Source organism: Zalophus californianus, chromosome 17 (genome assembly GCF_009762305.2).
Source record: "Zalophus californianus isolate mZalCal1 chromosome 17, mZalCal1.pri.v2, whole genome shotgun sequence".
Classification (NCBI taxonomy): Eukaryota; Metazoa; Chordata; class Mammalia; order Carnivora; family Otariidae; genus Zalophus; species Zalophus californianus.
Window position 1 is genome coordinate 19,526,880 of NC_045611.1, and position 12,726 is coordinate 19,539,605.

Here is a 12,726-nt window from a genome sequence, read left to right on the forward strand (position 1 = left end):
AATAACCATAAAGGTGGGGATTGTAGTACAGAGAAGTTAGGTAAATGGTCCAGAGGCACACAGCCCAGGGCCAGCAGGAGAGAGTCAACCAGACCCCAGGCTTATCTTTCTGTAGAATCTGAGTTCTCTCCCCTGACCCACTACCTGGAGTGGGGGCCTATCAGGCTGCTTTCGGGCTCTGCGTGCACCCCTCCACGCTTCTTCCTCACAAAGATCCTGAAAGCTGGAGAGCGCAGTTCCCCTTTTCAGAAGAGGAAACCCAGGTTCTCAGAGGTTCCAGAGACAGATCCAAGCTCTGGCCCTAGGTCAGAGTGAGTCTTTCTCTACAGCCAGCCTATTCCTTTTTCCTAAACTTTACTATATTTTATGCCCCAGAGCAGACAGCACAGGGGGAGGAGGATTTCAGGAATGTATTTTTAATGGCAGACGCTGATCCTAAACCTTGGGTGTTTGTGTCTGCAGGACTCAGGGTTTCCAGCCGAGACGCAAATGGTGGGCGGGACCACTAGAGCTAAGGCAGCTGCTGGCCGGACCCCAGGAATATTTCCGCCTCAGATGACCAGGGCTTTGTTAACGGGGGAGGGAGGAGGAGGAAGGGGAGGAGGGAGGAAAAGAGGTGGCCGAGGGGGGATGGCTTCCCTTCTTCCGCCAGCCCACACCAGACCAGCCCCTCTGGGTTTTCTAGAACCCTTTCCACAGATCTTCTTTCTTCTTTGGGTGGGAGGGAGATCACATAGAGGAGGTCAGACGTTAGCCAAGTGGAGAAGGGCTTTTCATCCTTTCAAGCTCAAATGGCCTTGCTGGTTTCCTTTTCCCCTCCCCCACACCCCACCGGCCGCCAAGGCATCAATCTACCTCTTCAATAGAATCTGTCCCTTGGCTTCTTTCCGTGTCACTCGCCTGGACAAGCAGAGGAGCCTCCTTGCTGTCTCTCTGCGTCTCCTCCTGTCCCAAACCATCCCTCCCACACTGGCCCCGGAGTGACCCCCTTCCCAAATGCAAACCTGACCAAGTCACCCTCCTGCTTCAAGCCCTTTGTGGTTTCCTATAATGATAGTGTGCATTTATAAACTGTCATGTGCTGGGAAGCCAGCTGGATTATAGTATTTGCTGATTGCCATGGTGTAAAGACTCCTACTATTTCAGGCTGTAATGTCCTGGCTGGCAGCACTGTTGAATGGTTAACAATGGCTCTTCCTGAGTGGCAGGAGCGACTCTAACACATCTGGGGGTAGCCCTGACAGGGCGCCTGGTGCTGCTTGAGGACTTTTGCCTTTGTCTGTGCCCTCCCCCCGCCCGGTGTGCTCTCCCCTCTTACCTCTGTTTATCCAAATCTTCCCCGTTCCCCAGTCTCGCTTGTGCCAGAATGCCTCCCTGGACAGACCCCCACTGCTCCAAGTGTGGGAAGTTCTGTCCACACTGATTTGTTCTCTCTTCCTAGCGGGCTCCACATCCCTTCGTGGTGAGAACGGTCCGTTGCAGGGGCTCAGACACCATTTGTGAATTCTAGGTGTTGTTAACCCTTGTCAGGAGTCAGGCCGTGCCAGTGAGTATTGCTTGAGCACTGGCAACGTGGTGTGTCTCAGTGCAAGAGCTCGTGTGGGGGAAACGGACGTGCCAGCCCTGAGCCCTGCCCTTGATCATCATGAGCATCAGGAGGGAAAAACTACAGGTCAGCCGCTGCGGCGCTTTGTGTTGAGGAACAACTGTTGTTTATCTCCCGCCTGAACCCGGGTCTCTTTCCAGTTATGCTTTCCTCATCATTGCAGTGGATGGAGGCCATTAATCCTTGTTAGCGGATGAGATGCCCGTTAATGGGAAACCAAAAAGGGGGTTTTTGAAGGTCAGGATGTGCCCTTTCGATGAAGAGTTCAGTTCTGTAGAGAAGGAAAGAAAGAATCACGGTTCTTTTTCCTGCCTAGTATCCAGGTGGGTAGGCTGTCCCCCAAATCCTGCTTGGAACCTGTCATGCCCATCCCAAAACTTCACTACCTCCTGCTTCTCTCTATGGAAAGACCGAGTTTGGTGTTAGAGAACCCTTAACATTAAAAGAAAAATGAAATCTGTGTTTTCTCTTAAATAATTGGCAAAATCTAAAAAATTAATAAAACCCAGTGCTGTCAAGGCTGCTACAAAATGACATTCCTGTCTACTATCCATGGGAGAGTACACTGGCCGAAACTTCTTTTTGGAAAGTCCTTTGGCATTGTCTGGATAGACTAAACATTTTCATTTGAGGAATCTGTAAAATTTATGTAAATACTAACATGAGTACATTAAAGATGTGAATTTTTTTTTTTTTTGTAAAAGCAAAAAATTGGAAATAACCATTCCTCAGTAGGGGGCTGGTTGCATTAACGGCAATATACTTATAAAATGCAACAAAATCTTCCATTTTAAAAAGTACAGTGGCTCTATAGGTGGTGATTTGGATGATGGTCCATGATGTGTTGGTGAGTGAAGGTTAAAGCAAGTTGTGGGGTGTTGGCGATGACCTACCTGAGCAGGGGCCAGGCTTCTTGTTCACAGCTGTCCCCAGCACCTGGGACACAACCTGGCCGCTGGAAGTGCTCTGTAAATGTACCTACTATTACTATTGTCAGCAGGCTGTTAAGAAATGGTGAACGAATCTTCCTTTGGAAAAATCCTATGTAGAAGCATAGAGAACATTTGGAAGGAACCTCATGGAAATGTTAACGGAGCTTATGCCTGTTTGGGGTAGAAGTGGCAGAGAAGGGATGAGACACCCAGTGGTATCTTGTACATTTCTGTATTGTTTGAATTTGTTATGGTTTAAATTATTTTTGTGATTGGAATAAAACCCAAAAGAATTGGAAAAAGTATCCCTTCACACTGGCCGGCCTACAAACGCACTCTCGTATGGGCTGTTAATACTCTCAACATGCACACTCTGGCCTTTGCGGGCCTGGGGGCTTGTCCAGCTTCTGTTGATTCCTGCCTGGCACCCTGTGGATAATGGGGGCTTTTCTGTCATGAGGTGGAAGAGACAGTCACAGGCACTGAGGAGGGCAGCGCGCTCCGTGCTATGCAATGCGTGTAGAAGTGGCTCATAACCATGAGCTGCCTTCCACCACCCCGTGGAGTTTCACTCACTGACTCTCCCACTTACCTTTTTTCCGCCCCAGGGCCTTTGCTTGAGTTCATCAGAGAATAGTTAGTTCCTCAGACAAGGCCAGGGGTGAAACTCTCCTGCCCCGCTCCGTTATTTTGTGGAAATCAGGGCTCAGGAGGTTAAGTGACTAGCCCAAAGTCATAGGGCTTCCAAGCGGTGGAGATGGCATCTGCACAGGACTCCAAAGGTCCATATGCTTTCCTTGCCCTGGGCTGCCCGGTGGGGACATAATGTTTGCCTTCTCTGGAGGACTCCTAGAGGCACAGTTGCCCTTTGCTAAGAGGAAGGAATCTTGGGTGGGAGCTTCATGATCTGTCAGAGCCCACCCTGTCCAGGGCCCCCTCTCTCTGGCCCTGAGAAAGGAAGGGGTTGGCCTGGAGAAGCATGCCCACATATATGGGAACTCAGGGATTTCCACCCTACGCTGGTTATCTCCAGCCACAACCCCCCCCCCCCCCCCCGGGCCAGCCTCCCCACAGAGAGGTCTTTGTTGGTCATCACGAGCCCGAGAGCCAGCAGATCTGGATTCACAGTCCCGCTCTTGTTAGTTGTGGGCTTTGAATTACTCAGCTGCAAAATGGGGTGGGGCAGATCTGCCTGTGAGAGGCATGGGAATTCGGTGATCCAGCAGTCACATACCTGCCCCTTGTGGGGCCTGGCACACCGCGGCAAGCTGATTGGGTGATTGGCACATCTGAACCGGTTTGATTCAACAAAGGTGCTTTCCTCCTGGGTCTTGAGACCACCTGCTGCACGTGCCAGGCTCCATGGCTCGGGCCGTAAGACGAGAAAGCAATGTTTCTGACTACTGCCTCAAAGTCAGCATAGCTGTCTTTTGACTCTTCTGCGTGTCCCTACATATATGTGGGAGCAGGGGTAGTGGAGAGATTGACAGCCTGGTCTTAGCACCTTAGGGTCCTGGTCCTGGGTTGAAGTCCCGGATCCACCCCGTACCAGCTGACCTGGGGCAAGTCCCTTGAACTCCTGAGCCTCCATTTCTTTACCTATAAATTCAGGCTGATAGTAACATCTGCCTCGTGGTCAATATTAAATAAAGATACAGAGCCCTTAGCCCAGTGCCTGGTATATGGTAAATACCAATATATGTCTGTATCTTTTAATGTTTTATCATTGTCATTGTTTCTACTATTATGGCGTGGTAGTCCTTCATGCTGTTCACCAAATATTTGCTGTTTGCTGCTGGGCAAATGGTGGAAATGTACTTCTGACTCCTTAAAATTAGGCATGGCCTCTGACTTGCTTGGGGCCAATGAAATATAAGGAAAAATGAGTGTATCACCCTGAGCAGAAGTTTTAGGGGCCAGAGGACGATTTGCTACCTTCGCTTCTCCTGCCATGGGAACAGTGATGAACAGAAACGCTGCCCTGAACATAATAGTGCAGGTGACAGTCCGTTTGTGGGGACAAGCCACTGAGTGGGGCGTCCACCTGGCTTCTCCTGGGTGAGACACGTGGGCCGGCCCTGGCATGGCAACACCTCAGGTGATCACTGGCCTGCTTTGTCATGTGGAACGGGAGAAGACAGGACAGAGGAGCCCTGCCATCCCTCCCATAGGAAGGTTTTGTCCAATGGAGTGATGAAAGCAAGCAGGCCCTGCGCCCTCATCCCTCCAACTGGAAGGATGGGAGGCCGCACGGCACGGGGACCAGACTGCAACTGTGCATAGCCTCTTTGGAACCAGTTGGTCCTCTGCCTGCGTGGCTCCCCTCTATTTCTCTGCAGAGAGTGGGCTGTTCGTGCGTCTTGCAGTGTGGACTTCCAAGTGACTTCCGAGGGTCAGTGCTCATGAGGATTTAGATGGTTGAAAACCCACGTCCTCCTGGGCCAGCAGATCTGTGACTCACACTCATTTCTCATAAGGTATAGATGACAAACAGAGTTATTCAACCTCATACAATTTCCGTGGAGGTGAGCAACAAGATATAAATGCCAAAAATCTGAGAGATGGAGCCTCATTGTCAAAAGGGACCCTGAAAAGAGAAGTTTGGAGGCTGAGACAGGCCATACGTCAGTCTTCCTCTGGGGAGGATGCCGGGACTTTGCGGGCAGATGGCCTGGGTTCAAAACCTGCTCTTGCCCCTTGGCAGCCGTGTGATCCCCAGGGGGAAGGGGGATTGTTCTGGGGCGACCCAAGTGCAGTTGATTCTATTCCTGAGATGTGTGCATGCCTCTGCTGGGTCTTACGTGGGGCACTCAGGGTGCCCCCCCTTGCCCTCTGAATGCCTTTAGCTTGTGCTCCCTAAAATAGATTAGCTCCAATACCAAGAGCCATCTTTTCTTTGTTTCACAGCAGAAATAAAATCAAATTGAGCTCAGGGAAACGCTCACTGAGCTTTTGCCCCACTCTGGAGAGCTGGGTAAAGGCTACACCCTCAGGAGAGCCTGGAGTTGGAAATCAGGAAGCCATCTGGGAAAGTCGCCTCCCCTTCTCTGGGACTTGGGCTCTGTATGTAAAGCTGGGAGAGACCAATGGCATCTTCCCTGACACATTCTGGAGCCTTTAAATGAAAGGGGGTGTGTGTAAGCCATTTGCAAATAACAAAAAAGCTCTATACAAGTGTGAGGGGTTTGAATTAATATTGAGTCTGATGTGGTCCACTTGGAGGTTATCCCTGATTGTGTCTACGTGTCCCCATGAGAGCTTACTGGGGTGTTCCATGGGATGACTTGATCAGAGAAATTCTGTTGGAATTGGCTTCCGTCAGGGGGCCCGGGAAGCCCTTTATGCACATTTCCTTGAAAGAGAGGGGGCTGTTGCTTCCATCCATCGTAGGTTCTCCACCAAGAGCCAGCCCCCACGTTCCTGTCCTGAGCAAGGAGGGGAATTGTATCCTGCTTGAAGAAATGGTAAGCATCTGGCCCATACGGCCATATGCTAGAGGATTGGCTTCAGTGTTGAAACAGCAGAGATCCAGAGGGAGGCTGGGTAGATGTGTTTTAGTCTCCAGGAGGGGAGGAAGTGCAAATGGTTGGATACCGGAGAACCTCGGGGTGTCCCTTGAGAATCGGGAAAGTCTTCTTATTTTTAAAATATCACTGACTTTTATGATTTCTGAGCCTAGATGTCCCTAATTGAGCTTCTTGATTATTTCTTCCTTGAGCTTTTTAATTTTTGAAAATAAAATTGTTATGGTCTCGGCTTCAAAGATGACCTGATTAGCTACCAACCACAAGCTTCCTGGCAGGGCAGGGCTGGCTTTCTCCCTTCGCGTTCAGAGCTGTCGGGAGCAGTGGGTGTGCTAGCTTTTCTCTCCCGGAAGACAGGAAGGCAGCAAGCTTGACTTAGGGGTGCAAACCACAGAAGCCAGTTACTGTCGTGCAGAACTTTAATAGAGGCCTACTTAGAGTTAGGCATGGTGCTAGGCAACGGGGGCGCAAAGTTATTGCTGTGGATGATCACCAGAGAGATGGGGAAGGAGGCAAATACACGGTTGATTGCATGGAAGTGTAGAGCTTATGTCCCTGAACCTGCTCGGGGTGTGGCTGGCAAAGGAGAGGGGTTTGAGCAGATTGGTTAAAACAGTTTGGAGTCCTGAGGAGTAAAAAGGGCTCATGGACATTTCAGCAGAGGGGGTTTGAAGTGTGGTTTGAAGGCTGAGAGGCCTGAACTTGGTAAGAGGTTCTAGTGTGTAGAGCAGATACTGGTGGCCAAGGGGTGTGTGTGAGGGTGGGAAAAGTCTGAAACCCCAGGGATGAGGCTGACAGGGTCAAGTCTGGGTTTTGGAAAGATCTTCTGCTTGAACACCGCTTGTGATGGGAAGCTCACTACCTCCAATTCCACCTTCAGCTCTGACCCATGAAAAAGTCCTTTCTGAGAGCAAGCCGGTGCCTGCTGTTGGCCTTGGAGGTTCCTGAAAGACAACCCTGTGCCATGCTTGGTCCTTTCATTCTTGTTTTTGTCCTCGAGAGCAATGGACATTTAGTTTGGGGGGGAGCATGAAGACTTCCTTTACCATGACCATTCCAAAGCTTTGGCCACAATCTCTGGAACTTTCTCTCAATGACCCAGGTTGGCCTCCTATGGGGAACACTGTCTGAATTCATCTCTGCAGTTTGCCTAGTGGCTGAAAGCTTGGGGTTTGGGGTTGGTAGTCCTGATGTTGAATCCCATTTTGGCCACTTTGTAGCTTCCCGACCTTGAACAGGTGTTTTCTCCTCCACGTTCGGCTCCCCAGCTGGCCACAGGGGTTACCACAGATGGCAGATTACACACTCTATCCTTCCCCGCTGCTTAAGAGGCCTCTCTCTTCCCAGGCAGTTGAGATGGAGTTTTGGAAGATCCTTGAGCAGTGCTGTCATCGTGAAGACTCCAGAGCCCTCGGCCCCTTTTTAACCACTTAACTCTCCTAGGAACCAGATCACTCTTTTCTGATGACAACGGGCTGCTCCTGTTTCTGTGCATGTCCCTGGCAGGCCCCGTTCGGTTTCTTTTGGTTTAGGGTACGTGTGCAATATGCATTTGGTAGGCTGCGTGGGTCCATTTTTAGGCGAAATATTTTGACAGTGCATTCCCGGTCTTGCTTCTCTCACCTGTCCTTAGGAGGTCCCAGGATGTGCTTGCCCCGAGCCCTTGGCTCTGTGAGCCTGTGAATCCTGAGTTCCCCGGGGGTCAGAATGGCTGGCTACAGGCCTGACCAGGAATGTGGGGCTACCCAGCGTCAAAGGAGGCCGGCTCCCTGGGTGTTACCCAGCTTACACGCCTTCTGTCATGAACTGGGAGATGGGGGCCCAGAGAGCAGGGTGGGGAGACTTGTCTAAAGTCACAGGGCAAATTGGTGGCAGAGGTGGGTGGACATCTCCTCTTCCTCGCTCCATTTCCTGCTCTCAGCTGGGGCCCTGAGGGCCTGTGAACGAGCCTGAGTGTTGCTGGCGTTGTTCACTGGGACCACACTCATTCATTCTGCAGGCCTGCCTATCTTCCCATGGGTGCCCAACTCCTGTTGCTGGCCCACTTCAAACCTAGCCGCATTCATACCCAGGCTGCTTGATACCCAGAACTCAATCGATAGGCATCTCCTAAACTCCTCCAGCCCGGCTCCTGGCTGAGGGGGAGGTTGTGTGTTGGGAACACTCAGGAATCCCCCAAAGAGCAGTGGATTCCAACAGCTGAGGATGTGGGGAACCAGAGTTGCAACTTCCTCCCCAGCCTCCACTTGCCGCCTGGCCCCACCGCGGGGCTTGAGAGCATGAGGGTGTGAGTCAGTTTCATGATTTTCTTAAGAGTGAACGGATGTCCAGTGTAACATAACAAATGATCACAAACTCAGTAGCTTGAAATAATTCAAATTTATTTTCAGTTCTGGAATTCAGAAGTTCAAAGAGAGTCTTAGGGGGCTAAAATCAAAGTGTTGGCTAGTTCCTTCTGGAGGCTCCAGGAAAGTCCATTTCCTTGCCTTTGGTGCTTCTAGAGACCGCTGTATTCTTTGGCTTGTGGGCGCTTTCTTCATCTTTAAAGACAGAGACTTGGCATCTTCTTTCTCTGAATCTGCTTCTGTTGTCAGATGGCCTTTTCTGTTGTAAATCTCTCCCTGCTTCTCTCTGTAAGGACATTTGGAATTCACCAGGTAGTCCAGGATAATCTCTACCTCGAGACCCTTAACGTAATCACATCTGTAAAATCCTCTTTGCCATACCGTTCACGGGTCCCTGAGAGTAGCTGTGGGCATCTTTGGAGATCATTAGTCTACCCTGGTCAATTAATGCCATGCCCATTTGACAGACTTGGAACTTGAGGCCTGGATAGTTTGAGTAGTACAGGAAATTGAGGTTTGATACCTTCTCCCTAATCCTAGAATTGGGGTTTTGAGGTCCTTCTGGGACCTGTGGGCTGGTCTTTAAAAAGTAAGTAATCTGACACTTTCTCACATTGGTTGGTCATTTCTGGGGGTGGGGGTCACTTCAGTGTTCCTTCGAAATTTTGGAAGAACTCTCCCTGTTTTCCTTATCAGCAAGCTGGAATGAGTAATGCCCACCCACTGACCTTGTTGGGTTTTAAGGAAGATTGCAATAATGACAATGAAAGATGATGAGAATCTCAGATGATCAGTTAATACAACTCTTCCTTCCCTCCCTCCCTCTCTCCCTCCCTCCTTCCTTCCTTCCTTCCTTCCTTCTTTCCTCCCTCCCTCCCTGCCTTCCTTCCTCCCTTCCTTCTTCCTTCCTTCCTCCCTCCCTCCCTTCCTTCTTCCTACCTCCCTTCCTCCCCCCCCACCTGTCTGTGGAGGACATACCTGGGCCTCTCCCCAGATCCCCTTTCTGAGGAGGAGGTGCAGCTCACCTTCCAGCTACTGTGAGCGTTGGAGGCTAATGACTCTCAGCTGCCCCCTTCCCTGCAGAATTGCCCTCAGCGAGACAGGGGCTGCCTATGCACCATGGCCCCGGAATATTCCCTCTCTCTACCCCGGCTGCCCGCTCCATTTACTAAGGGGAGCACACATGGCTGGTCTCCTTCTGCCAGCTGGGACCTACTTTGGTGCCATTCATGCTCCAGAACTTCCTGGGGGGGTGAGGCTCGTCTCTATTTGGGGTCACATCCTCCTTAGCACCTCCCCTGCCCTGTGCAGCTTCCCTTGCTGACTGCGGTCCCATCACAGGCTCTGCTTCTAGGGGATCAACCCCAGTCACTTTCCCTTTTTGCCTTTTGATTTTTCCTTTTTCTCCTCTCTTTTCTTGCTAGGAAGTTGGGAGAGCGTCATTTCAGGATGACTGGCCACCAGCATTAGATGAGGAAGCAGCGCCAAACTCAGGACTAAAGAGCGCTCAAGGGCGTTGGCATTTCAAAGGCTTATTGGTGCCCTTCTGTCTAATTGAATATCAAGGTACAGTGAAACTTCACCTTCCTCATTTATTGCTGGGTCTGTAAATCTTATAAAAACAATTTTTGATGGTAGAAAAATGCCAGGCAAGCGAATCCTCTTGTCTTAGCTTAGTTTCCCCAGCTGCAACCGAGATGAAGTATCCATTTCAATCCTCATAACCACCTGTGAGATAGGAAGTATCTTATCCCCCTTTTGTTTTACCAACGCGGCCATATGCTGAGGCCTCCTGCGTTTCTATCTCCAGCCTGGACCTCGCCCTTAAATCAGCTGGCTTCGGTGTCTCTTAATTCTAATCACAAAACCCCTGTATTCGTCCAGGCTGCCAGGATAAAATACCATAGACGGGGGGCTCAAACGTTAGCAGTTTACTCCCCCTAGTTTGGGGATCAGGGGGCCAGCACTGATCAATTTGTGCTGAAGTTTGTCTTCCTGGCTTGCAGATGGCTGCCTCCTCACTGTGGCCTCCCATAGTGGGGCTTGGGGAGAGCAAGGGAGTATTAGGGCTTTAACATAGGAATTTTGGGGGGGGGGTACAATTTCAGTCTCCCCTGACTAAGGGAGCATTAAGTAATCACATTGGGGCTCAACCTGGGATGGGGATTCTGGTAGATATTGTAGGTTATCCCCAACAAAAGGTGAGTGAGCTGGGATATTTATCCCCCAAATCCTGGCAGTCGTGGGTTGAGGGCTGCTTCCAGGAGGTATTAACTCCCTGGGGCTTCTGGTGCCTGTGTGAGCTGAGCACACTCCAGTGACCGGGAAAGGCCCTGAAGCCCGGTTGCAGATGCCTGTGGTTGAAGCCTACCTGGGTCTGCATGCTCAGGTGTGGTGCGTGCTGAGGGAATAGGGAAGAGGGCCGCCAATGTCCGCTAGCGGGTCTGAACCCTGGGCATGCCAACTGTCACATCTGAGTGCAGGAGGGACTTCCTGGTAACTTGAGAGGGGGCAGTTTCCACGGAGGTCTGAGTGCAGGAGCCCCAGTGGAGTGAGTTGCTAATAGACGGAGCAGACCCGGTGGGAGGACACTTCCTGGGTGAAGGAGGTGGGAGTGTGGGGGTCAGGAGAGAGTGTTCTTGTTTCCAGATGGGAGACTTAGGAGTGAACTTTTGTACTGACAGGAACGCTCAGGGGGTGAGGGCTTGGTGGGTGGTGCAGGATGGATGATCCTGGGAGGGAGGACTGGACTGAAGACAGATCAGAGGCTCGAGTCCAGACACACTGGAGTGACTGGTCTGTGGTAAATTGAAAGCCTCTTCTGAGCTGGAAGACGAGGGAAGAAGGGAAGGTGGGACCTGCTCAAGGGGATGGTTGATGCAGGAGCTCGGTTTGATGCTTTCTGTTTTTTTAGGGAAATATAGGCAGGGTCAGGTGTATGTGTATGTGTGTGGGGGGGACATTGGCATCATCACCCCATTTCTCCTATGTTTTTGAGTTGAGTGAGCAAGAATAATTTATTTCCATTTATACAGAAACACTTCTTGTAGCTAGCAAGATGATTGTCTTTTCTTTCATTGAAAATAAATACACACTGAAAGCTCGCACACAGTAACTTTCTCATGGTCTTGAAATTACCTACTGGTTTCTCTTGTCAGCACTGTGTGCATACCAAATGCAAAATACGCTGATATTTTTAAAGGGCAGTTGGGAATCATTAGTAAGATCAGTAATGCATATAGATTTTGACCCAAGTTCGTTTGAAAGGCAAAAGGAGAAGGTGTTAAAGAGAGTTGAAAAGATACAAGGAAAGGACCTCTCAGGGGTTTAGAAGGGATAAACAGATAAACAGCTAACATTTACTGAGCACTTACTATGATCCAGGCTGTTGTTGAAGGTTTTCCAGTCATTTAGTTCCACAATACTGTGAAGGACCTGATATCATTACTCTGGCTTTACAAAGGAGGAATAAGGAGCACAGTAAGGTATTATGTAAGTTACCACAAGTTAGAGGACCAGTACGTGGTGGAAGGAGGAGAAGTAAGTTCTCCAAGTTCACTGCCTACATGTAACTCCCATATCTTCCCTTATCCTTGACATCTGAGACTCAACTCTATACTTTCTTGCTTTAAAAAAATCTCCCCCCCAAAACTTTACTGAGATACAATTGACATGTAACATTGTATAAGTTTCAGGTGTACAAAATGATTTGATACATTTATATGTTGCGAAATAATCAGCACAACAGGGTTAGTTAACGCATTACCTCTCGTAAGTACCATTTCTTTTTGTGATGAAAACATTTACCAGCTTCTGTCTTAGAAACTTTCAATTGTACAATACAGTATTGCTAACTATAATTGTCACACTGTACATTCGATCCCCAGAACTTACTCATCTTATAACTGGAAGTGTGTACCCTTGGGGCAGCATCTCCCCCCTTCCCCTGCTCTGCAGCCCCTGGAAACCACCATTCTACTCTCTGCTTCTGTGAATTTGGCTTTTTCAGATTCCACACATAAGTGAGAACATAAAATAGTTGTCCTTCTCTGTCTCACTCATTTCCTCATCACCCCATTTCTTTGGTCCTGGGGCACCACCAAAGCTCAAATCCAGAAGACCTGCAGGCACCAAGAACTCGGGTGGGGTTGGTATATTTCTTTGCAAATTCCACGACAAATAAAAAAGTTTCACTTCCCACTAAAAGATAATTACATATTAATGGAGCTGATCACCAAATTACAATGATGAAAGGGAGAATTCTACACTTTCAGAAGTGACTTAAAATGATAAACACTCCTTTTTCTCTCCTTCAGTCT